The sequence below is a fragment of the Vigna umbellata genome, chromosome 6 (assembly GCF_029865625.1).
Source record: "Vigna umbellata cultivar VRB3 chromosome 6, Vumbellata_1.0, whole genome shotgun sequence".
NCBI lineage: Eukaryota > Viridiplantae > Streptophyta > Magnoliopsida > Fabales > Fabaceae > Vigna > Vigna umbellata.
Window position 1 is genome coordinate 6,172,032 of NC_142170.1, and position 12,252 is coordinate 6,184,283.

Sequence of the window (12,252 nt, forward strand, 5' to 3'; positions counted from 1 at the left end):
AGTGTTAACAAGTTTTTGGCGTCGTTGCTGGGAACTTGTGGTTTAATTGTTCTATTTGTGTGATTAATTATTAACTTTGACTTGATTTTTTATGTTTTTATGTTTTTATCTTTTTATCTTTTCTATCTTTTTGTGCTAACAATTGTTTTTAGGGGTTTTGTTTTCTTGTGTATGCAAGATACAATTCAGACTGAAGCAAGAAAACAACGAAACCTCTTCTTGAAGGATTGGACGAGGGTCAATGCTGCAAACGTGGAGGTGAAACCGGCGTTGATACAATTGGTAAAGAGCAACCAATTTAATGGACTATCACATGAAAGTCCATATGAGCATCTGACCACATTCAACGAGATTTGCCACGCTGTGAAGATCAATGGTGTGTTAGATGACACTATAAAGCTTAGTTTGTTTCCTTTCTCATTGGGAGGCAATGCAAAGCTATGGTTGAATTTGTTCCCGGAGGATAGCTTTACTGAATGGGAAGCCGTGGTTTCAAAGTTTCTAAACAAGTACTTTCCACAGTCCAAAATCAACAAAGGGAAGCAAGAAATTTCTTCTTTTAGATAAGGCAAGGAGGAGACACTAGGTCGAGCATGGGATAGATACAAGAGCTTGTTGAGAAAGACGATCACTCATGGCTTTGACGAAGCAACAATAGTCATTCTATTCCTTGGAGGTCTTGGTTCACAAACCAAATTGATGCTATATGCCTTAGTTGGAGGTAATATTAAATGCAAGACTCTAGAGAAAGCTTTTGAATTGATAGACAACATGGCTACTAATGACAACAAGATGCATAGTGAAAGAGGAACTCCAATGCAACAGTTGCAATCTCAAGATGCCTTGCTTGCACAAAATAAAATCATAACTCAACAATTGAAGAATTTGACAAAGGCACTCGCTTAGTTGCTAAAGGAGTTGAAGAACATTTCACAAGTTAAACAACAACCCTATGAATTGTGTGGTGGTGACCATATCAATGGTCAATGTGCTTTTCTAGTGGAGGCCCTAGAAGATGTCAATTTTATGGCCAATCAATTTCAAAATCAATTCCAATACCGCCAAGGGAACTTCAACCAAGGGTGGAAACCTCACCCAAGCATGGGTCAAGGTCAAAATGGACAAGCTGGACAAGCAGGACAAGTTAATAGACCACAACAGCAACCATCACTATGGCAACAAGTATCTACACTAAATGAGAGATCAACAAAGCTTGAAGAAACTCTTCAACAATTTATTCAGGTGACTATCTCCAATCACAAGAGCACTGAAGCTGCAATTAGAAATCTGGAGATCCAGATTGGCCAAATGGCTAAGAAGTTGGAGGATATGCCTGACAGGAGTTTTGGGGCTAATATTGAGGTTAACCCTAAGGAAAAGTGTAAAGCTATTGTGAGTATATGTGATGAGAGGGTGGATGAAAAAGAGAGAGTTGAGTTAGAAAAGAGAGACGAAAAAGAAGAGAGAAAAGGTGAGGATGAGAAAAAAGAGAAAGAAAAGAAGAGGGGAGTGAAAAATTGTGAGAAAAATGAGAGAGTTCTTCCTTATCCTAAGGGGAGTGAAAAATTTGATAAAGAGAGACAATATAAGCATTTTAAAGAGATCTTCAAGCAATTGGAGATTAAGATACCTTTGACTGAAGCACTGCAACAAATTCATGCTTATACAAAACACATGAAGCAAATCCTCGCAAAGAAGAGATATCTAGAGGAGGAAACTAGTGATAAACAGGGAGAATATAAGGAAGGCCTTAATTGATTTAGGGTCAAGCATTAATTTGATACCCTTATCTATGCTTGAAAGGATTCGTGATCTTGAAGTCAATCCAACCAAGGTGACTTTGCTCATGGCGGATGAATGTTCCAAGAAACCCTATGGTGTAGTGGAAGATGTGGTGGTTTGCATAGACAAACTTAAATTCCTAGTGGATTTTGTGGTGATGGAGATGGAGGAAGATGAGAAGATCCCAATTATTCTTGGAAGACCGTTTATGAAAACGGAAAAGGTAATAATCAATGTGGATGATGGGTTGATAGTGCTTCAAGACCGAGAAGAAAATGTGATCTTTAATGTCTTCAAAGTGGAGCAGCAGATTCAAGAGAAGGAGGCTAGTCATAAAGCTGCATGTAAGGATGCAACCATGACTAGCTCTAAAGCTGCAAAGCCGGTCATCAAAGGTAAAAATTGTTTCTTTTCACAGGTTAGGGAAGAAGAAAAAGATGACAAAGGAAGGACGATTCATGATGACTTGATGGATGCACAATTCAAACTTGGTACACCGGTAAGATTTAAGAACAAGTTGTGGGTTGTGAAAGATTTCAAAGAGAATGGAGTGATAGAGATTGAAGCTCCATATTCAAGGAGAGTCAAAAAGGTGGACCGAAAGCAATTGATGAGTTGGTGTGATGAAAGCAAGAGGAACACCAACATTAAAGAAGAAACATGAGCTTTATTGGGTCAAACTAGTGACGCTAAAAGAGCGCTTGTTGGGAGGCATCCTAGTGATTTGAGAACATTAATTTCTTTGAATTTATTTATCTTGGTGATGTAATTTGAAACTTTGGAACATTGTTATATTTGGGTTTAGCATCTACTGATGGATGCTAGGTTGGTGAGTATTTACTGAAGGATACTCAGAAGGTACACTTACTGAAGGGTGATGGTAAGATTTCCACCTACTAATGAGTGTTGGAGGATTTTGAGTCAGGCTCGTGACGTTAAACAAGCGCTACCTGGGAGGCAACCCAGTTGATTGAATTTATCTTTGTTTGTTTGTTTTCATTCTAATTTATTTGCATTATAGGGATTGAATGTTTTAGTTATGTGAGAGACTAAATGCATTGGGTAAGTGAGAGACATTGGTAAAGGACACCTAAGGCAAGCTAGGAAGAAGGAGACTTTGTGCCGCGTATCGCTGAGTGCGAATGCAGCAGTTTTGCTGACTGGTCTTGTTTTAATTGGGCTCAGCGGGATTTGGCCCATTAGGTCTCTTTTATGCCCTAGGGTGCGTCTTGGCCGCCACTTTTCAGATCTCCCTCTTCCCACACACTCTTAAGCACTCTCCAAAGAGTTCTCTACACTTTTTCCTTCTTCCCCTTCATAAAATCCCTCTTTAAACCACTTTTGCATCAAGTTTCCATCCAAGTTTGGGGGTTGGTGAGAGCATTGTTGTTAGGCGTTGATTTGTGCACATTCCTAGAGCATTCTACACATATTCAACATCTTCACCCAAGTAAGTACAAGCATTTTACATTCTAGGTTTTTTGAAAGCATGAATTGGTATGAATATGGTTGTCTAAGCATGATTCTTGAGGGATTTTGATTTTTATGTATGATTAGATGAATTAATCACTATTTGGACCGATTAAATTGCTTGATTTGGGTTTGGAACTAGGAAGAATGCATGTGGGTGGAGATTAGAAGCATTTTTGGGTAATTTTGAAAAATCTGCAGAATTATCGCTCAGCAGAAATTTCCCCTGAGCGCGATTCCTGCAGAATGGTGTTTGAGCTTGTTTTGCTTGCTGGTTCTCTGCACAGGTTGCGCTGAGGGGTTCTGTTTGCCCTCAGCGGTGATAAGAATGATTTTAAGGAGTTGCTTGTGGTTTACTAATGCTTAATGATGTTTCTTATGGTTTTGTGAATTGTGTTTGATGTAGGGATGGCCTCCTCATCGGGCAAGAGAATCAAGACCTTGGGATCAAAGAGGAAGGAGAAGGAACCAAAGTGGCCCTATTCCAGCAAGTTCCTTTCCCGCAAACATGTGCGCCATTTCATTATTGTCCAAGATAGAAGACTATTGATGGAAAGGAAGGCTGGGTTGATACTTGATTTTGCTCCACAGTTTGGACAGCAATTGGAGAACAGGAATTGGGAAAGACTAGCCACTTATCCTACACCAGCTAACATAGTAGTGGTAAAAGAGTTCTACACTAATGCAAGGCAGTTGGGTGATTATACCACTAAGGAATATATGAGCTATGTTAGAGGACACATCATTCGGTATGATCCTAATGCCATTAACAGGTTCTTAAATAAAGAATGGGTTGGTAAGCAGTTTCAGTTTTCTTTGAGAATGGAAGAAGTAGCAAACTTTGTTGAAGTGGAGAGCGTGCTTTGTGTGCCTGGAGGGCACGTTCAGAGAAATATGAATGGTGTTGTTGTGAATATCAAGAGAGTTGATCTGACCCCTTTAGCAAAGTGCTGGATGGCATTCTCTCATGCCAACATCCAGCCTTGCTCGCATGTCTCTCATATTATTGTCAGCAAGGCTCTTTTTCTGTACTGTATGCTGAGAGGGATGAGCATTAACATTATCTAGGTCATAGCCAATGAGATACAGGTGTGTGCAAATACTATGAACAACAAGGCACCTTTGGGGCATCCTTCTCTGATCACACACCTCTGTGAGCTACCTGGAGTGAATATTTCTACACCGCCGTTTGAGAGGCCTAGGAAGGCAATTGATGAGACCTACTATAGGTAGTATTGTGGCGGAGATGAGGCAGCTCAAGCAGTACCACCACCCAGCCTCCTAGAAGGAGAAGACCACCACAGACACTTGCACAACCTCATGATGCAGAGCCGTTTCAGATGAGATATATGTACTCTTATGATGCTAGGATGCAGTCTATCCACAAAGGGCAGGTGGCCACAATAGAGATGATCATTGGGATGTATGATACACCCCCAGGACATCAATGAACCATGGATGAATTCAACAATGGGGTGGCATGGCCAGAGGAGCAAGCTTAGGCTAGTGGAGCTAGAGCAGTTGAAGCTCCAGCTATGGATGATGATGAGGATGATGATGATGACTGATAAACAAATTTTTAATCCCCAAAACGGAGTCAAAAACTTGTTAAGACCTCGGCAAGTGTATCGAATCGTATCAAGTAATAATAAATGATAAGACCAAGTATCGTTTCCCAAGAGACTAACGACACTAAACAGTTATGTGATTACTCAACTAATTAAGACTCTAAAGAACAAATTTTGGGGTTTTTGAATGCAAATGCAATAAAATAAACATGAATGCAATTTGATCAATTGAGGCTAAAAGCAAGAATGAATGGATGAAGTTGATGATATTGTTGTTGGTTTTAGATTTCACATAATTTACTCTCATGCATATATGAATTCATCTTCTTCATTAATGTTAATGTCACTTTCTAATTTACGTTAAACCCGATGTCTCGATGAAGAAAGCCTACTCCTAATTACTAGTTCACATGGAGAACGAGCACTTGGTGTAAGACCTAGCACTAAATAGTACGAGCGCTTGGTGAAAGACCTAGCACTACATAGTACGAGCGCTTGGTGAAAGACCTAGCTCTACATAGTACGAACGCTTATAGAATAAAGGCTTGATAAATATAAGATATCATTTAACTAATCTTCAAGAACGAACGAATTATACAATTTCATATTAATATACTTAAATTTATAACATAATACTAAAGAACGAATATCCTTGATTGAACGCTTTTATATAAATAATATTAAACGAATACGCTCGGTCCTCAACGGGAATTCCATCCTAATGAAAGAATCCAGTTCCAACCGAGTCCACGAGAAAAACCAAACGGTCAATGACCTTCACTGACGAACATCAATTTCCACATAGTAATACAGACTTAGAATTCATACTCTTATGAATACATTCCTCAGCATTTATCTTCATACATTCCTCAGCATTTATCTTCATACATTCATACAACCAAAACATAGTAACACTCATACTTCATATTTCATCCAACAATCAACAAGCATGCCAACATTCAAAAACGAGAAATAAAATCAAATTATATAAGCTTTCCTTACCTCTAACGTGACCGAACTCTCACAGGTATGATTACTGGTTCTCCTCTACAAATCCTTCTACCCTCAACGCTCAACAATCTCCAAAACTAAACCAAGTAAAAACCAAAACACTATCAGAACTACTCATTTTTAGAAGAGTGGTCAACACATGAAACTAGAACTTGGTTTGCATGTCCAGAAAACCGCACGGCTGAGTGAAGAGAAGAACTTACGAGCTCAGCTTCACAAACCGATCGGTTCAATCGACAGCCCTTGACACCGGAAGAGTGGAAATGGTGCCTAAGTGATCATCAGAGGAAGAAACGATGAGAATCCTTAGAGAGAAGTAAGAGCTTTTTAGAGAGAAGGAGGGGAGAATGGAATTTTCAGAAATCTGGGGAAGAAGGGTGCATGTAGAAAGTAGCGTGAAATTTTGAAAACTTAGAGTTTTTCTTCCAACATCAAAACCGAACGGCCACTCAGCTGCTCACACCTGTCTTCCATCATCCGATTTTCGGACCCCCTTCTTGACACATGTAATCCACTAAGACGGGTCTTTGAGTGGATATTAATGGTTCTGACAAATAGTCAATTTAGTCCCTAGTTTCATTGACAAAATTCAATTTAGTCCCTCGTTATAAAAGTGCTTGTAATTGGTCCTTACTTTTAATCTTTTGAGTCAAATTAGTCCCTTCCGTTAAATATAACCAAACATAGTTAACAAGGTGATGATCTGGCAACAGTTAATGTTTACGTGTCAAAATATATTTGCTGACATGTTGGTTAATCAGAAAAGATAAGGTTTTATTAATAAATTAGGTTTTCTTAATTAGGAAAAAATTGATTTTGGGCTGATTTATGCAAGATTTGGGCTGAGATCCTCTAAGAAGCGATCCTTCATCTTCTCGAAGAGCTCTTCGCCGCGAATGAAGTCCATGATGAAGAAAATTTCTTTTTTGGTAGCGAGAACCTCGTGGAGACGCACGATGTTGAGGTGGTGGAGTTTGCTCATGATAGTGATTTCACGCTTCACGTTACTGGCGAGACCCTTTCTGTTTATCAGGTGCGGCGCCTTCGTGAAGGTGCACTATGCGCGCAACATGCAAACGGGACAGTGTGCTCCATCGTGCCGCACCTTCACGTTGCGCGCTCGTACTTTTCGAACAAGGCAGTGTCCTCCATCGCCACCTACTCGATCTCTCGCATGGTTGCGCCGACGATGCTGCACCAGAGATCGAACCCTAGCTCTGAATGACGGGAGAACCACTTGAAGCAAAATTGAAGGACATGTTATCCGATTAGAGGGACAAATTGAAATGGGTCAATCGAAGAATTTGATTTTCCTGAGTAAATGCAAATGAGGCGTTTTTTGGGGGAAATATGATAAGGATTTTCAGTTTTTTGATTGTGGATTAGGAGGAGTTCCGAGAAGACAGAGGATTGTAAGGTGTTGTGGACATTGTGGGGATTGTTATCGGATCGGTCGTGTTTCTTATGTTGCTCGTCTTCTTCTTCATTTTGCCTCTGCAGCGGTTGTGGTTGCAGTTTCGACGGGGAACAAGGCGAAAGTGAACGGTGGTGGGGCAGCGAAGAAGTTGGTGTTTTTTGGAAATGCGGCTAGGGCGTTTATTTTGGAGGATTTGCTCAAGGCTTCGGCGGAGGTTTTGGGGAAAGGGACTTTCGGGGACGGCGTATAAGGTAGTGCTAGAGCTAGGGACGATGGTGGCAGTGAAGAGGTTGAAGGATTTTCTGGGTTTGCTTTTCAGTATTTTTTGGGCTTACTTTTCACTCAATTTCGCCCTTTTCTAGTTCTTGGTCAATAATTAATGATGATAATAACAGTGAAAGTGGTGTGGGGATTTTGCATCAAAATTTGACCTCTACGAGTAGTGCACTTTAGGGGTTGCTTCCATCTTCTGCCATGGTCATTTGTGGGAGAGAAGAGAGAATCGTGTAAGTCAGCCTTAATATGCATAAATCAATCCTAAATCAATTTTTTTCCAAATAAAAAAACTCAATTTCTTAATAAAACCCTATCTTCTCTAATTAACTAACACGTTAGCATGCACGGAAGTATATTTTGACACGTAACCATTAATTATTGCCAAATCATCACCCTATTAACTCTGTTTGGTTATATTTAACTGAAAGGACTACTTTGACTCAAAATTTTAAAAGTGAGGACCAATTTCAAACATTTTTATAACATTTTTATAACATTTTTATAACGAATGACTAAATTGAGATTTGTCAACGAAACTAGAGACTAAATTAGTTATTAAAAACTTAAATGCTTACTTCGTCCCCATGTTAAGAGGTGAATTTCTGTTTAGTACCCAGTTTTAGAAACGGCATTAACTTCACGCTTACGTGACTGCACTTTTTTCTCTCTTCTCTGCTCTCTTCCTGTCACCTTTTTCTCTCTCTTTTATTTCTCTCACCATTAACTATCTGCCACCTTTTTTTCTCTCTTCCACCATTAACTTATGCTCTTCCTACCACCATTAAGTACCATAAATTGCACCATTAAAGAACAAAAAAAGTGCTTCAATTCCTCATAGTGCAAAAGAAATAGTAAATCTTTATTTTTTAAACTCTTTATTTTAATTTTGACAAGAGATTAAACACAATTATTTTCTTAGAGCCTTAATAATATATTTAGTTAGTATTTATAAAGTTAAATATTTTTTATTATGTATTTTTATTTGGGTGAGTACTTAAATTTTAAATATTTTACATTTTTTAATTCAGTCAATAAAGTTTGATTTTATAATCAATTAATACGACCTACTATTATTTTTTCTTTTTCTATTAAATATTTAAAAAATTTGTCATTAATTAAGATAATCTGAATGTTCGATTTTACTTTCAAGATATAACACTGCAAATTTCAACCATAAGAAAAATAAAACTATAAAATCTTGATTATCTTTCTAAAAGGTGAGATGATTTTATTTTATAAATTAAACTGTAAAACACAAATTAGCATATACAGTTACAATATATATATATATATATATATATATATATATATATATATATATATTCGAAATTTATTATTGTTAATATTTGAATTTGTAATATTATACACTACTCTAAAATTAAATGTTGATTGAATAGTGTACTATCATACAACTATTAATAGTACAGTCAACTATTATTTCAATCTTAAAATTTTGATAATCCTAAATAATACCGTTAAATAAGTGAGAGAAAACTGAAATAATATGATTCATTCATTTGATCAGTTATACTAGATTGAATACGATGAAAGTGATTATTGTAAGACCCATGAAAAATATTTACTTTAGTAGTAGTAATTTTATTACTAGTAGTAATAAATTTCTTTGTGAATGAAAAAATTAATAAGAAATTTTGATAGTTTAATTTGTAAGACTCATGAAAAATATTTATAATAGTAAATTTTAGCATTTTATTAGTAATAATAATTTTAATTGATAGAAAAAAATGTAAATTTTGGATATAAAATTATAGTGATTCTAGAAGGAGAGGTTCAAATTTTTGATAACTTATTTAGGATTTTTTTTAGAAAATTGAATAGTAAAAAGTGAATACTGAATAGTAAAAAGTGAATAGTGAATAGCGAAAAAAAAAATAAGAATTCCTTAGCATGGAAGGAATTAGGATAAGAATTCCTTAGCATGGAAGGAATTAGGATCAGATTTGATCAAGTGGATGATTAAAATATTATTTTTAAATAATAATAAAATAATAAATAATATTAAAAAATTAATGAATTGTAAATTTTTTTTACCTATAAATAGCCATGGGAGGGAAGGGTATTCTGCACCAAGAGAAGAGGAATCAAGTGAGAGCTTGAGAAATAGAGAAGAAAGAGTTAGGGAGAAATTTTTAGTTGCAAGAAGAGTAGAGGTTCTGAAGGGTTTCGGGGAAATAAATTCAGAGCAAGAGGAGTCTGGAATAGAGGTAGGGGAGCTAACCCTTCTAAACTGTTATATTATGAGTTAATATTGCTTTATTACTATTCATGTCTTGAAATTCTGTGTGAATATTGTTAATGCTTATTGTATATCTATCTATATTGAATTTCTGTGTTAATATTATATGCTTTTGTTTTGAATCTGTAAATAAGAAATTTGTTAAAAACTAGTTGAGGAACACTTTGGCTAAGGAAAGACTTGGTACTTGAGTTGTCCACTGTGACGCACCTCTCTTTCCTGGAAGTCTACTCGACAAGTTTTTAACTTAAATCCTATTGAACAGATTTTGTACTGTTAAATTATTGTGCAATATATCTGGTTGGAATGGAAATGTCTGATGAATTCATGTTATTGTGGTAGATATGGAATTATGAATTATAATTGTGATGATTGCATTTTATTATATGGCAATTGAATTTATGCGTCTGAACATGATATGAGTATTATAGGGAGATTTTGTAAGGGTATAATGTGAGTTGAGGAATATGAGTATGGTATGAGTCTCGTGGAGAGATTCAATAATGTTATGGTATTTATGTATATGTTGATGTTGAGGGTCCCGTAGTTGGAGGTTATCCTGATACTCTAATAATCATCCAATTTCAAGTAGAGAAGGATGAATTATGTGGTGAGAGGAGCAGGAGGTCCTGGTCTATGTGCCGGTTTTGGACATAGTGAGGGGACTAACCTTGTGAATGGTATGAAGAATTTTGGAAGTGTATTTGTAAGAAGAAGTAGAAGTCATTACAAGTGCATAACCTCCCGTGACCGCTCATCAACGTATCATATGGATGAGTGTCTATTGGGTATTATGGTGTTTATTGGGTATTGTGGGACGACTGTCTAATAGGAATTGTGGTATGATGGTATGAGGGTGTATGACATAATTATTATATGATGTTAGTATCAAAGCAATTATGCATGTTTTATAAATGATTTGTTGCATGTTAGCTCACCCTACTTGTTTGTGTTTGGGTATGTACGATGATCGTATAATACGTTATACGGGAGTAGATGAAGGAATGTCGTCTGATCCAGTACCAATGAAGAAAGAGATCAAAGAATAAGTTACAAGAATTCGAGTTATATTTATGAGTTTATAGTTGAAATCTGAGTTTAAAACATGTATAGACATATATCAACTATGAATTTCTAAGTGTGAGATTACGGGATGTTACCGTAAATGTAATGCTGCAATACATAAATTATGAATTTTCAAGCGTGAAAATTTGGGATGTTACAATTATGGAATTTAAAATTTACATGGAATATGAATGAAAGTGATTCATTCAAAATTAAAATAAAGATTTGTTATTTCTTTTGCATTATAAGGAATTGAAGCACCTTTTATGTTCTTTAATGGTGGCAGGAAGAGCATAAGTAAAAAATGCAGCTATGTAAGCGGGAAGTTAATGTTGTTTTTACCAACTTAGCGAATAGGACTGAATTGATACAAATTTGAAAACGTAGGAACCAAATGTCTACATTTTTAAAACTGAGTACTAAATAAAAATCCGAGAATGAAGTAAACATTTAAACTAAAATCATTTTATAAAAAATTAATTTAATTACAAAAATAATTTAAATCATTAAATTTATTTATTTAATAATATTAAAAAACTTTAACTATTAATTATATATAATTTTAAAACTTTATATACATTTAAATACATTATTTATAAATTATTTTAAATAAAAAAATTGAAAAAGTGAAAGTGTGTGGAGGGTGCACGACTTCAAGAAAAGAAGTCGTCAACCCCTACAATTTTAATTATTTTGTTTTTTAATTAATTTAAATAGTTTATACTTAATATTTTTATTAATTTAAATAGTTTATAATGAAAAAAATTGTTATTAATTAATTATATTTTGTAAAAAAATATACTATAATAAAAAAATTCAAAAAAATAGAAAATTTGTTTTTTTTGAATTTTTAATTAGATAATTACAATAATTATAGTTATAAATTATTTAATTGAAATTATTTGTAAGAAATTTAGTTTAATTACAAAAATAATTAAAATTGTGAAATTTATTTATATAATAATATTAAAAAACTTTAGTTGTTAATTAGATATAATTTTAATTATTTTAAATACATTTAAAAACATCTTTTACAAATTATAAAGGATTTTAATTAATAAAAGAAATTAAAAATTTTAAAAAGTAAAGATGTGTGGAGGGTGCAAAGTAGTCAACCCTCTTACGACTTCAATTTTTTTTTTTTATGAAAAAAGACGTGGTAATCGATTACAACACACGGTAATTGATTTGTAATCAATTACCATGCCTTAAAGTCGTTTTTAGGGTGCACGACTTCACCTCTGACCACGATGTCAGGGCGAATTCATGCAGGAAAGCACGACGGCGAATTCATGCAGGAAAGCACGACTTCTTCATTTGAAGTCGTATGGACCCCACAACTTGCCTATTTTCGTAATTTGAAAATTTTTTGTGTTTTAACTTCCTAAATCTAAAGTCAAGTCAGC